General features: G+C 40.6%; 1 long non-coding RNA gene across 2 annotated transcripts in view; it reads left to right on the top strand.

The window, feature by feature from the left end:
- LOC106021435 overlaps nucleotides 1-14314 on the top strand; it is a 261306-nt gene that overhangs the window by 229838 nt on the left and 17154 nt on the right. The window contains exon 5 of one of the 2 annotated variants that reach the window (XR_005874870.1): nucleotides 804-915. The exons of the other annotated variant lie outside the window; for it this stretch is intronic. This is a non-coding gene — a long non-coding RNA (uncharacterized LOC106021435). Of the gene's footprint in view, nucleotides 1-803; nucleotides 916-14314 lie in introns of those variants that run through there. 2 annotated transcript variants of the gene reach the window in all.

The following is a 14314-nucleotide window of genomic DNA, read 5'->3' as shown; positions in this document are numbered from 1 at the left end:
TTTCCTGATCTCAGAATCAAAACGGAAGTGACAAAGTCAAGTCCCCACTCTTCCCTTCCTGTGTGTCTTCTCTATCCAAATTGCTGGCTTTTCCATGGCCAATTCTGGTCAGCTAGTCACTGGCTCTGCCCCCCTGATTCAAGGCTTAACTTTACTGGCAAGTCTTGAGAGTTTCAGAGTGCAATCAAAACACCCCACAACACCTGGCCTATGTACTGCCCTAGCCAGCATGGCTGGCAGCTTTTCAGGAAGTGCCTAGGAAGTTGGTGGCTGAGACAAAGGGGATGGGGGCAGGGAGGAAGGCTATAGGGAAAAGCTGAGTGAAGATCCTCTGGAGACAGGGCTAGAGAGGAAACAGAAGCCACGGCCAGTGACCTGCTATGGAGGTAGAACTGGATTTGGAGGAGGAGAGGGAAGATTGCTTATCTGCTTTCCTGGATGGTATGATCAATCATATTTCAGAGTTTTAACTGTAAATTATGACCTTGACTTTAATTAGCTTTATTAAAAATATGGAAGGCTGGGCATAGAGAGGATTTTTTGTTTTTAAAGCTAGGGTTAGAAATCAAGTAGGGTTTAAGATGAGAGCTAGTCACTTCCATTTCTTCTGGGATATAGTTCTTAAAATGACAGAAACAAAACTCTTAGGATTCTTTGAACTATGTAAGATTCTGCCTAGCAAGTTACAGAATTTTCTAATTTTTAAAAATATGTGTCTTTTTTGTACATCAAACTGCTTAAAATGTATGTTTTTTGTTTGTTTTTACATCCCAACCAAAGTTTCCCCTCCTTTCTCTTTCCAGTCTCTCTCTCAGACAACTTTAACAAACCTGTTACTTCTCTATTTCTCATCTCATTCTCATGCCCCAAGAGATTTTGAAGGACAGAACTAGAAGACCCACAGATAAATTCCAGGTACGGTTCTCCTCTAACTCTTATTTTTTCCATATTAACTTTTTAGATAGCATTAAATTTGTTTCTTTCTTTTAAATTATCTTTTATATACAAAATAGTGAGTCTCATTATCACATTTTTCTCTCCTGAAAACTCTCAATTCTTCACATAACATATGATTCAAAGGTGGGAGAATGTTTGCATTTTAAATATTTTTCAAAAAAATTTACTTGTTTTTATTTATATGTATGGGTGTTTGCCAGCCCATGTATCTGTGTACCACTTGTGTGCAGTGCCTGTGGATACCAGAAGAGGGCATTAGATCCCCTGGAGCTGGAGTTACTGATGGTCTTGTCTACTGACCCTGGATCCTCTGCAAGAGCAGTAGGTGCTGTAGCCATCTTTCTAACATCCTCATTTGAATTTGCAAAGCTAATTCTGAGCACTGTGCTTTTCTTCCAACTGCCTTTCCTCCTGTACCCCCAGGACTGCCTAACCTTGAACGCTTTGGTCACCCACTCAGATCTTGGGAGATTAAGGTAGATGTTGCGTAAACAACATGAAAGAGGTAGGCATTTGTTTCTGTTTTTCTCTTACAGGCTTGTGTGTTTTGGGCTCTGGAGACATAAACTTGTCAGTCTAGGGCAAAGTTGAAGTGGAAACCAGTGGATGGGAGAAATCACACAATCTCCCTGAAAGTACAGTTAGGGATAATTTTTAAATACTGAAAATCCTTGGGCCTTATCATTTAGAATCATAATTCTCTGCCTGTGTGTGCCTGTGTATGTGTGTTCCTGAGCGTATACACACACACACACACACAAGCCTTTTCTCCACTTAGGCTCTGAATGGTTAGGGAGTTATGTGGTCAGGCTAGTTGGAAGGTTCTGACTAAACCAATATGGTGGAGCTTCTTTAGGATAGTTGAGAGGCCTTCCTACTAACAAAGGGATTGAGGGGGCTTACTGTGGAGTCACATGGTTAAGGTGGCTGGACTTCCAGGTCTTTTAGCTGTGATGCTCTCTCCTTGTCAGATGAGCTGTCTAGGCTCAGGGGCATTCACCCTTGCATTAGTCCAAGTGTGAGCAATTAAAGACAAGGTTTTAGCAGTGCTCACCAGGGTGAGGCCCCCTGTGGGTAGACTGAGGAGGCTGCAGGAAGCAAAGGGTAACAGGGGAGCTTGCTTTTGACCTGGTGTCTGCAGCCAGCCTGGCCTAGGAGAGCAATTAAAAGACCCGGCAGAGGTGTTCTAACACTTAACCAGAATCTAGATGGGGCTGTGCTCCTGTGGAATCGGTGTACATTTTCTCCCTTGGTTAAGACAGCCTGCCATGCCTCTCTCTTTATCAGCAATTCCATGAAGCAGTGGGTTGAAGTTCGGTATTGATTCTTACACAGTCCAGCCAGCCTCCTGGCTGCCCTGACCAGCCGGCGCCTCTGCCCAGAGCCCCAGAAGCAGGGCAGACATTTGTGCCTTAGTATTCTTCAGGCAGGGCTCTTGTTCATACTGACATTATCCAATCCTGTTCAAGTAATGTGGAGTGAGGGGGGAAAAAGGCCTCTGAGCAGGAGCTTGGCATTAAGGGAGGAGTGAGTGGAGGCAGGCACGCATCCATCCTATCCAGGGGTAAATGAATGGAGGATTTATTTGAGCCATTTATACTCCCACTTGTGTACATGATCTTCTGTCATGCTGAAAGAAACACAGGCTCATTAATTCCAACAACCAGAAGCTTCTCGACTTTGACTCAGGATCCACAGAGCCCCTGTCTGTTTACTGAGTGGCTTTCATCTCTTATTTCTGACAATATATTCTTGTGTATGATAAGATACACATCCATGATGCATGTGTTTATGTATTTAAAATGATAACTTGGTGTGTTTATGTGGTTTATGCTACACGCGGCATTTAAAGCAGAATCATTTCATCGACAGACTATAATGCCCCCCTAATATTCTCATTATTGATTTTAGTATTTCAGAAGTATTATTCATGGTGACACCTACGGGGGAAACAGATTTCAGCTCTATCAATAGATATTATTATAATATAAAAAACATTAATATTTGATGGTGACATAAGTATGACACAAAGGCAATAAACTCATTAATAAACATACACATGTCATTAACAAAGTGTTCCAAGATGGCAGCTGTGATTTCCAGCCTTGCTCCTGCTTGCTTATTCATTTACCAGATGTATTTGCTCACTGTTCACCAAAATTCTTCTCAATTAATGAGGCTGATCTTCCTTTAAGGTAACATAGATCTTAAAATAATTGCAATGATGACATCAGTGTCAAATTCACAAGATTTCTAAAAAAATTTTCATCAAAAATGTAGCAATGCTTCTCTCTCTCTCTCTCTCTCTCTCTCTCTCTCTCTGTCTCTCTCTGGATGTGTGTGTTGCTTGGCAACCAACATTGATCTGTTTCAAAAAAATCACATGACTTAGGAGTTGCTGGTGGCAATATTACTCTGTCATTTTTCTTTCTCATACCAAGCTAATGAAGGCATTCTTAGCTGCAATGGCTGTTAATTGTTCCTTCTCCACATTTGGGTTTAGTTTCCATGTATTCCATTCACTAAGAATGATTTGGTTAAAAAGGACAGTGAGTGGCCTAGGAAAGATGGCTGGAGAAAGCCAAATGAGGACACTTCTTCTGGAGATAAAAGAGAGACATGACAATTCATTTTTTATTCATGATTCATGAGGTCAGGCTTACCTTTCCCAAACACCAATCACAGCAGAAATTGAAGCCAGACAGCTTGTATTGTCCTCTTACCCAAACACTCTGTGACCAGAGCCGGGAGGCCAAGGGCATCTATGCCACCTAGATCTTCCCACAGCTCACAATGTCCACTCCTGCTCAACTGCTTAGTCTCAGGCTTACGTGTCAGCCTCCCTCTGAGGAGATGCTCTGGGGCTGTTGGAGTCTGCACTGCAGCATCCCATACCCTGCCAATGCTGCCACAGAGCATCTGGTACTTTCTACTGCTGTCAGAGCTCTTTGATGGCTTGTTTGTCTAACTCAGTTTTAGTTTCTGTTCTTAGGACTGAAACACTGTCCATGGACCACAGGGTTTTTTCTCAGCTCCAGAAACTGTTTTTTATAGAGTGTTTTCCTGTAAAAAGTGTTGGCACTTTGTCTGCAGGTAGACCACAGTGGTAGCATAGACATGAGAAGAAAATGGTTAAAAACATAGCAGTTGATGGCTTCTGGGACAGGGGTATCAGTTTTCTCTATGAGACTCTTGATAGTTCTACAACATTCCAGTGGAAGACTCCCACATCCAAGAGTGTGTGGTCAGCACAAATTGGACTTGATAGGTTTGTATTTCCTTAAAGTGGACACAAAGTTGGGTGGGTAGAAAAGGCAGGGGTATCTGGGAGGAGTAGCAGAGGGGCATGATCAAAATACATTTCATGAAATTCTCAAAAAACTAATACAAAATGCGAAAACCCCACACATTTCATGAGTAAAGATTAAATAGCTTCCTTTCCAAATCCCTTGCCTTGTGTCTACAGTTGCCTGCTTATTTTGAAAAGCTTTGAATCCTCTCCCCCACATCGTGTGTTCTCAGTGTTCCCTGCCATCTCGGCTGTGTCTTCACAATTATGAGTCATTGCTTTCCTGCCTTCTCCCATCTTATCCTGGTGACAGTTTAACCAAGCAGAGGCTCCACACACCCTTTGCAGCCCAATACCTGACCCCTCCCTCTCTTTGAAATTATAGCTTGGAGTGGCCATTTTCGAGGCAAAAGGTCATTCCATCCCCATCCCTTCAGAGTCAATGTGCATCCACCTTCTAACCTCTGCCTTGGAGAAACAAGGCTGTTTGGGCTGCAATCCCTTCATTGCACATGGTCCATATTTTATATTTAGTGTGGCAGTCAAATTTAGGAAAGCAATTTCTTCTAGAACTAGGAGTTCCAATAATCTACCATCTTCCATTGGCGTGTGTTGGAAGGGGGGTGGTGGTGGACAGTAATGGGTTTATGGGAAGTGCCTGCTGGCCTATCTGTTCCAAGGAGAGGATTATTCCTGTCAATCTACATGTTTTAGAATTGGCGGGCTCCCACTGCTTATTATTCAGTAAGCTTTTATTAGATTGTCTCCAAGCACAAAGCAGCAAGTAGAACACCCTTCTGGGCAGGCAGCAGGCTGAATCAATATTTCTAGGCATTGCAAATCTTGGATAAAATAATGCTTCATTTTCATGTCGACTCCAGGGGTCTGGGAGGTAGTTCTGTCTGAGAAAGGAGGTATAGTCTGTGTTTACTGAGGGTAGTGTTCATGGATGAGATGGGCATTTTTAAGATTAGGGACTAAATTTTAAGATTAGTACTGACTGCTTTTGTGTGTCAAGTTGACACAACCTAGAGTCATCAGCTTCAGCTGAGGAAATTCCTCAGTGAGATCCAGGTATTTTCTCATTTAGTGACCAATGGGGGAGGGCCCAGCTCAAGGTGCGTGGTGTCTTTCCTGGGCTACTGGTCCTGGGATCTATAAGAAGGTGGGCTGGTCCTAGAACCTTTATCCAGTGACTGATGGAAGTAGAGGCAGATAACCACAGCTAAACACTGAACTGCACTCCTGGAACCTAGTGACAGAGAGGGAGGAGTAATGAGCAAAGGGGTCAGACCATGATAGTGAAACCCACAAAGAAAGCTGACTGGATAAGGGGGAGCTCTTGAATCCCAGACTGATGCCTGAGAGGCCAACAGGTGACTGATCCAGACTCTATGAATGTAGTCTCAGTGAGGAGGCTACAGAAATCACTGGGGCCTTGGGTAATACATCAGTGTTTATCATGATTTATGAATGATCTTTGGGAGCCCATTCCAAATAGAGGGATGCTGTCTCAGCTTGGACACATGGGGAAGGGCCTAGGTCCTTCCCTGGATGAAATGACAGACTCTGGAGATCCCCCCAAGGAGGGCCTCACCCTCCCTGGGGAATTATGTGGGGATTGGATGGGGGGCTGGGGGGGGCTGGTGGAGGAACTAGGGAGGAGGGGTGGGAGAGGGAGCTGGGTTTGACATGTGAAGCATTCATGTTCCTAATTTAAACAAAAAATAATTGTAAAAAAAAAGGTATGCTGAGCAAGTCATGGGAAGCAAACCAGTAAGCAGCACCCCTCTATCAACTCTTCAGCAGCTCCTCACTCCAGGGTCCTGTCCTGTTTGAGTTCCTGTCCTGACTGCCTTCAGTGATAAATAGCAATGATGAAGTGTAAGCCAAACTCTTTCCTTCTCAACTTGCTTTTTGGTCATTTGAAACTTTCTATGTAGACCAGGCTGACCTTAAATTCTTAGAGATCCACCTGTCTCTGCTTCATAAGTTTGGGGATTAAGGGCGTACCCTACTACACCTGTCCTGGTGAAGTTCTGTTTAAGATAATATTTTACTTTTGTTCAGCAGTTAAAGCTAAATAGAATAATACTACTAAGCCACAGAAACTCATTGATTTCACTAACTTTAAATGAAGTAGCAACAGAAGAAGGAATTATTTAAAAAATGAACAGGGCGACTGAAATTTTATCTGTTACTACATGTGTATATGGAATGAGGCAGAAATTAGATGAACTCAAATTCAGAAGCCACATGATCCACAGACCTTTGCTATCACCAGCCCCCTCTGCCCCTGGAGGTCCCAGTGTCCTAAGGAGATGCAGCAGGTGAGGTGGTTATGTGCAGGTCAGATACTGTCAGCCTTGATGGGCTCTGGGGAGCAAAGCAAGTATGTTAGGCTTTTGCTAAAAGTTCCTTATCTGGTTTCCCTGCTTATCTAACTGAACACGAGGCTGAGATGGAGCAGAAATCTTTTGATACATCAGTGATATTAAACCCACCCCTCTCAAATGCTACCATGTGTAAAGACAAATGTGTCACATTAAACCCACACAACCACATACTCCAGCCATTATTGTACCTTAAAGTCATTTAACTAGTGTGACGATGATTGTAGTGGCTGTTAGTATTGTGTGTGCATATGCTGTATGTATATGTCTATGTGTGTAGATGTGTATGTGTATGTACATGTGTATGTGTGTCATGTGTGTGCTGGCCTGTCATGGTTAGCCTCAGTTGTCAACCTGACACAACCTGGAGTCACTTGAGAGGAGAAATCTCAGCTGAAGAGTTGTCTTTATCAGACATACGTGTGGACATGGCAGTGAGAATTGTCTTGCTTGGCCCAGTGGGTGGCACTACTCCTCAGCAAGCACTTTAAAAGCTGAGTGCATCCCTGGTCCCATTACTAGTATCATCATGATTCTTAGTGTGTATTATTGATTTAGGCATTTTTATAACATTGTCTCCAAAAATCTCTTGAGAACAAATATTATTACCTAGTTTCTTTGCAATCCAGAAAGGGGGAATAAGAAATGAATACTTATTGACTGTTTCATGTGCAGGGCACAGGGATTAGAATTTCCATAAATTTATTCTTGAGTCTTTAAATAAGGCACGTGGTGCTGGTAATTTACTCAGGCAAGTTTATATCTAAATCCAAATATGATCTTGTGTTGGGGCTCAGAAAGTTGCAGGTTTCTAAGTAGGATTTTATAAAAGGAGACTGATGGGGTGGAGAGATGGCTCGGCGGTTGAATGTGTACTGTTCTTGCTGAAGGCTAGAGTTTGGTTTCCAGCACCCAAGCCAGAAGACCTGCAACTTAAACTATAAGAGGATTGACACGTCTGGCTTCCAAGGGCACTTGCACTCAAATTCATCTCTTTCTCTCTCATGCACATAATTGAAAATAAAATCAATCTTGAAAAGAAAAGAGATAAACAACAAGACCAACTCTGGCTATGTGAGTCTCCACCTCCTTCCTAAACAGTCAGAAGCAATCACCAGGTTCCTATGGGTCCCTTGGAGGCTCTGTAAAGTCAAATGATTTGCTTAAGGTCACAAAATTACTGTGTGGACCAGCTTGGTTTCAGGTAACGTGTCTGCTTCACTCTGTGTTTACTCTTCTATGGGGGCCCTTCAGTAAGAACAAACACCAGTCCTACTGGGGAGGGCCTTCTCAGTACCTTGAAGAGGCATTTGCCTCATGCCTGCCTCAATGCACTCAGCTCTGCAGATATTTGATCTGGAGAACAGCTGACAGAATGTGAGGACTGACAACATTACTCTCTAGCTAAGAGGGCCATGATGCTTAAATCTCCAGGACACCTGAGGTGAAAATTCATGGTATTTCACAGGAGACACTGCTGTTCACAGGCAGTGACTGTAACAGGTAGGGGGAGGAACCAACTGTGGCCATGAGGTGATCACAGGTCTAATAGGTAGAGTATATAGGTGGGGATGTAGGACAGAGGGAAATTCCCTTTAAAAACGTTCCAGAAGAGGGTCTGAAGAGATGGCTCAGGGGTTAAGAACACTAACTGGTCTTTCAGAGATCCTGAGTTCAATTCCCAGCAACCACACGATGGCTTGCAACCATCTGCAATGAGATCTGTTGCCCTCTTCTGGCCTACAGGGATACATGCAGATGGAAAACTGTATACGTTAAAAAAATTGAAAACACCCCCCCTTGCCCCCCAAAAAAGGAAAGGAAAAAAAGAGACAAATGGTTCACCAGGTGCATGGAAATGCTTCTTGGTGGTCTCATGCCAGGGTCTACAGACAAGAGGACTTCCTTGAGTCTTTCCCTCCATAGGGCATGGGCAGCATTTCTGCAGTTAACAAGTCTTGTAGTTCAAGAGAAATTGATATCTGCTGATTGCCTTGTGCTGAACTAAACTTAAAAGAGTGCATTAAAATCCTTTGTGAGGGAGGTTGAAAACATTACAAAAAATGCCTGGGCATCTCGGGCATTAATATTTGATTCAATATCTTTTAGTTGTGTATGTCATATTTTGATGGAGGAGGCGTGTGTAGGTATAAATACAAATTGGAGAACCACCAGGCCAGAACAAGGTTGTCAGGTGACTCCAGTTGGCAGGATCCACTAGACCCCATTCCTCCTTTGGGCAAGCTTTATATTATTACATATTAATTATACATAATAATGGGTTTCATTATGACATTTCATGCATGTATATAATGTATTTTGACTATATTCATTCCCCATTACTCTCTTGCTCCCACCCATTCTCTCTGATCCCCTCCCTCTTCTCAACTAGTTTTCCTTCTATTTTCATGTCCTGTTTTTCTTTTGTATGAGTTTGATAGGGTTGTTACAGGAGTCTGGGTGAGGAGTTTTTACAGAAAAATGACTACCTTATAAGAGCTACACCACTGAGGAAAATATCTCTCCTTCCCCGAACTACCATTAATTGCATATAAGTCCTTGGGGAGGAGTGGAGTTTGGTATGTCCTTCTTGACTCCCTGAAAGAATGTTGAAAAACCCAATTTTGTGCATGCACAGATGTTTTGATGCTGTATAATACAGTAACAACAACCAAGAGGAGACCCACCCCCTTCCCACTGTCCATAAAAGGAAACTAGGGACTTCTTCCAGACCCACATCTACATTCTACATGATAAAGGGCATCAATGGAGTGACTAAGTGCAAAGCCCCATGCTCAGCCAATGACAATGATAATGACAAAGACAATTTCTATTTTTAGGATGCTGTGAAAGGATAGACAGATAAGAACAGTGAGCAAGGAAACAACCCAAGAAGTGTTTTAGCAAGAAAGAACATACTGAGGAAGCACTCAAAGGGCTTGAGGGGAGAACTCTATTTCACTTCATAGAAAATGTCTCTCTTCTGGTCAAATCAACCACCTTCTGGCCATTGTACACATTTTCTTTTTCTTTAGAGCAACTTTCTTTGGTCTTTGAGAGGTTTCTCTTCCTCTTTATCTATTGGCCAGGGTGTAGCTGGAATTTCTTTTCAGCCTGGTCCTACAGTTGATTAGCCCCAAATAAGCGCACAGAGACATATTAATTATTAAATTGTTGGCCAATGGCTAGGGCATCTTACTGGCTATTTCTCTCTTAATTATTAACCCATTTCTATTTATCTAAGTGTTTCCATGTGTTCTTTGCTTACTCAGTAATGCCCTGGCATGTTACTTCTTCTGCCTCTACATGGCATCTCTCTCAAGGCTTCCCTCTCTCTCCTTACTTCTTCCTGTCATATAGCCCCACTTACTGGCCAATCAGAGTTTTATTCATCAACCAATAAGAGAGACATATATACAGAAGGGAATCCCCTACTGCCAGGGCTTGACTGGACTCCACAGAGTCCACCAGGTTAGCAGACAGCAATTTAATATAGGGTATTGGAAGCTTATAAATTTGGGATGTGAAGGCCAAATGGGTTACAATAAATATGAATATTCAGGTATTTCTGTGGTGGGATATAGAATTCTTTGGGTATATGCCTGATAGTGGTCTAGATTGATCATATTATAGTTTTATTTTAATTTTTTGAGGCTCCTTTCAGCTGTTTTCTGTACTACCTGCAACATCACACACTCCCACCAACAGTGAGAAAGGGTTTTCCCTTCTCTACATCCTTGCTGGGATGTGCCCTCATTTGTTTTCTTGATAATAACCATTCTAACTGGAGTAAAATGGGGTTTCCAGCAGATTTTAATTTGCATTACCCTAAATGATAAAGATGTTTAACACTTTAAAAATTAAGTATTGGCCATTTGTGTTTTTTCCTTTGAGAACTATCTGTTCAGTTTATTATCCCATTTATTGAGTGAAAATTTGTTTTGGGGCATTTAATTTTTGTAGTTCTTTATAGTTAGGGTTTTATTGCTGTGAAAAGATACTATGGCCATACCAGCTCCTATAAAGGAACACTTTCCACTGGGACTGGCTTACAGTTTCAGAGGTTTAGTCCACTATTATCAGAGTGCAAAGCATGTTGTTATGCAGGCAAATGTGGTGCTGGAGAGGTAGCTGAGAATTGTACATCTGGATCTGCAGGTAGCAGGAAGAGACAGTGAATCACCAGGCCTGGATTGAACTTCTGATACCTCAAAGCCCACCCCCAGTGACACACTTCCTCCAAGAAAGCCACACCTACTCCAACAAAGCCATACCTCCTAATAGTACTATACCCTATGGGCCTATGGGGGTCATTTTTATTCAAACCACCATAGTATATTATTCTAGATATTAAATCTCTGTCCGAAGAATATCTGGCTAAGATTTTCACTACACTCTATGGTCTATCTCTACTCTCATATAGTAGTTTTCTTTGGTTAGCAGAACATTTTTATTTTCATAAAATTCCATTTGTCCATTCTTGGCGTTGATTCTATCAGAGTCCTTGTCAGAAAGTTCTTTCCTATGCCTTTAACTTGAAGCATTTTCTGTATGCTTCCTCTATCAGTTTTGACATTTAATACCAAAGTCATTGGCCCATTTTGGACAAACTTTTGTGTAAAATAAGAGACATAGTTCTAACTAATTTCATTCTCTTGCAGGAGGATATTCAGTTTTACCAGTACCATTTATATGTCCTCTTCCAATGCACATTTTTTGATATTTTTGTCAAAAATTAGATGTCAATAGCTGCATTGGAGTCTTAATTACTGTTTGATTGCCGTAAAGAGACATGATGACCAAAACAATTCTTAATTGGGGCCTTACTTTTTCAGAGGTTTAGTCCATGTTCATCATGGCAAGAAGCAGCAGAGGCTTGGTGCTGGTGAAGTAACAGAGAAAGAGAGAGAGAGAGAGAGAAGAGAGAGAGAGAGAGAGAGAGAGAGAGAGAGAGAGAGAGAGAGAGAGAGAGAGAGAGAGAGAGAGAGAGAGAGAGAGAGACTGGACTTGGTCTGGGCTTTTGAAGCCTCAAAGCTCATCCCCAGTGACACACTTCCTTCAACAAAACCACACCTACTTTAGCAAGGCCACACCTCCTAATCCTTCCTAAATGTTTCTGCTAACTAGGAATCAAGCCTCAATATGAGTCTATGGGGACATTCTCTAAATGTCTGTTTGTATGTCAATACTGTTATCTTTGTCACTAAGGCTCTGTAATATAACTTGAGATTTGGTATTGTGATCTCAAATGAGCAACTATACTCTTTCTGCGTAAGATTATTGCATTTTTTGGGGTCATTCTCTATGAATTTTATGATTTTTCTTTCTAGCTCTGTGAAGAACATCATGGGAAATTTCATGGAGATTTGTAGAATCTGTAGATTAACTTAGATAATAAATCAAGTCCACAGAATTAATCATGCTAACCTGTGAGGTAATGAGGTCCTTGATCTACTGCCTTCCTTAATTTCTATTTTGTGTCTTAAAGTTTTCATCGTAGATACCTTTTACCTTTTTGGTTATATTTACTCCTAGGTAAATATACTATTGTGATGGGGTACTGTTTCTGATTTCGTCCTTGTAAAGGCAAGTATAGTATATAGAAAAGGTACTAATTTTTGTATGTTGATTTTTAATCTTTTGACTTTGTTGTATTTATCAGATTTAAGAGTTTTATAGAGGAGTCCCTAGTGTTTTTTTTTAGCACAGAATCATAACATTTACAAATAGGGATAAATTGACTTCTTTATTTTCCATTTGTATTCATTTATATCTTTCTCTTGTCCTTATTACATATTTAAGATTTTGGATGCTATACTGAGTTAGTGGGGAGAATGGACACACTTGTTCATCCCATGCTTAGAGGCAGTCCTCTTGGGTTTTCCCCATTTAATATAATGTTGACTATAGATTTATCATATATAGCCTAGTAGGTTGTAATATGTTCTTTTTATTCCTATTTTCTTTAGGATTTTTATTAGGAAGATCATATAAAATTTGTCAAGTACTATTTCTGTATCTATTGAGATGATCATGTGATCATGTCCTTAAGTCTATTGATACATGCTACATTTACTGTTTTTCATATGTTGAACTGACTGTGCAATTCTGGGATGACATCAATCTAGTTATCATGCATCAACTTCTTAGTATGTTCTAGTATTTGCAAGTTCTTGGTTAGAAACTTTTGCGTTTATGTGCATCAGGAAAACTGTCCTCTAGTTGTGTCTGAGTGTTATCCAATGTTAGTGTCAGAGTAATATTAGCTTTGTAGAATGAATTTCATCATGTTTCTTCCTTTTCTATTTTGTGTAACAGTTTGAGAAGTGTTGATATTAAGTATTTTTTAAAAATTTGATAAAATCTTGTAGTGAATCTAGCTAGTCCTGGGCTTTTATTTGTGGGCAGACTTTTCATTACTATTTCCATTTTATTGCTTATGATAAGCCAGTTTTAATTGTGTGTACCTTGATTTAATTTTGGTGGATGTATGTGCTTAAGAATCCATCTATTCATTATAACTTTTCTAGCTTTTTGGAATGTAGGTTTTCAAAACATTCTATATTGATCCTTTAGTTTTCCCTGGGAACTCTAACCGTGCTAATTTGGGCCTCCTCTCTCTTTTGCTTAATTTAGCTAAGGATTTCACAATCTTCTACATCTTTTTTAAAGAACCAAATCTTTGTTTGGTTGATTCTTTGAATTGTCATTTTGTCTCTATTTTATTAACCTTTATCCTAATATTTGTTAGTACTCACCACATATTACACTTTCATTTGCCATCACACTTTTTTTTGGTCTGGAACATGTGTGCATTTTCTTTGTTGGTTCTTGCTCTGGTTGGCAGGAGTTTGGTAATTCTTTCCTTCTTACCAGCTAAGGATTTGCTGTCTTGTTTTGATGAACATACTGAGTTTGCTTCCCACCACTCCTTGGCTCAATTATTTCTCCTACAAAATTTCTTTTTTCTTATGCACTCATCTTGGAACTGTCTTTGTTCCTCCTCTGTATGTAATATTCCTTTATGTGTCATCTGCAGTGATGACTCGGTTGTCATGAGTTGCTTTAATTTGTGCTTAGCTTGTCATGGTAATATTTCCCCATCCATTTTAAGAGACGTCGCTGCTGGGTATAGCAATCTTGCTTGACAGTTATTTACTTTCTGAGCTTGAAGCACAACATTCCATGATTTTCTGGCTTTTAGGGTTGTTGACAAGGGATCTGACCTCATTGTGCCTTTTGCCTTTGCAGGCTGACTTCCACTGTCTTTTATAGCTTTTAGTATGATTTCTTTGCTTTGTGTTTTAGACATTTTGATATGATATGGAGAGATTTGCTCCAGGCCACGCCTATTTGGGGTTCTAAATTCCTCTTGAATGTATATTTCTTCTTCTAGATTTGGAAATTTTTTTCAGTGATTACATTGAATAAACTATCTGTGCCTTGAGACTCTGTCTTAGCTCTTTGCTCTACTTTATGAATTCTTAGATTTGGTCTTTTGAACATATGCCAAAACCCTTGGTAGAGTCAGTCATGCTTATTAATTGATTTTTAAAACAAAATCTGTTTGCATTTATTTTGACCTATCTTCTATTCTTGAAATCCATTTCGTTTGGTCATGTCTATGGATGGCTGTTCCATTCTCTTATTTTATTGATTGAATCTTTAACTTCCA

The sequence above is a fragment of the Mesocricetus auratus genome, unplaced genomic scaffold, assembly GCF_017639785.1.
Source record: "Mesocricetus auratus isolate SY011 unplaced genomic scaffold, BCM_Maur_2.0 Super-Scaffold_100691, whole genome shotgun sequence".
NCBI classification, from domain to species: domain Eukaryota; kingdom Metazoa; phylum Chordata; class Mammalia; order Rodentia; family Cricetidae; genus Mesocricetus; species Mesocricetus auratus.
The sequence above is the reverse complement of the archived record's forward strand: the minus strand, read 5'-3'. Positions and strand labels throughout refer to the sequence as shown.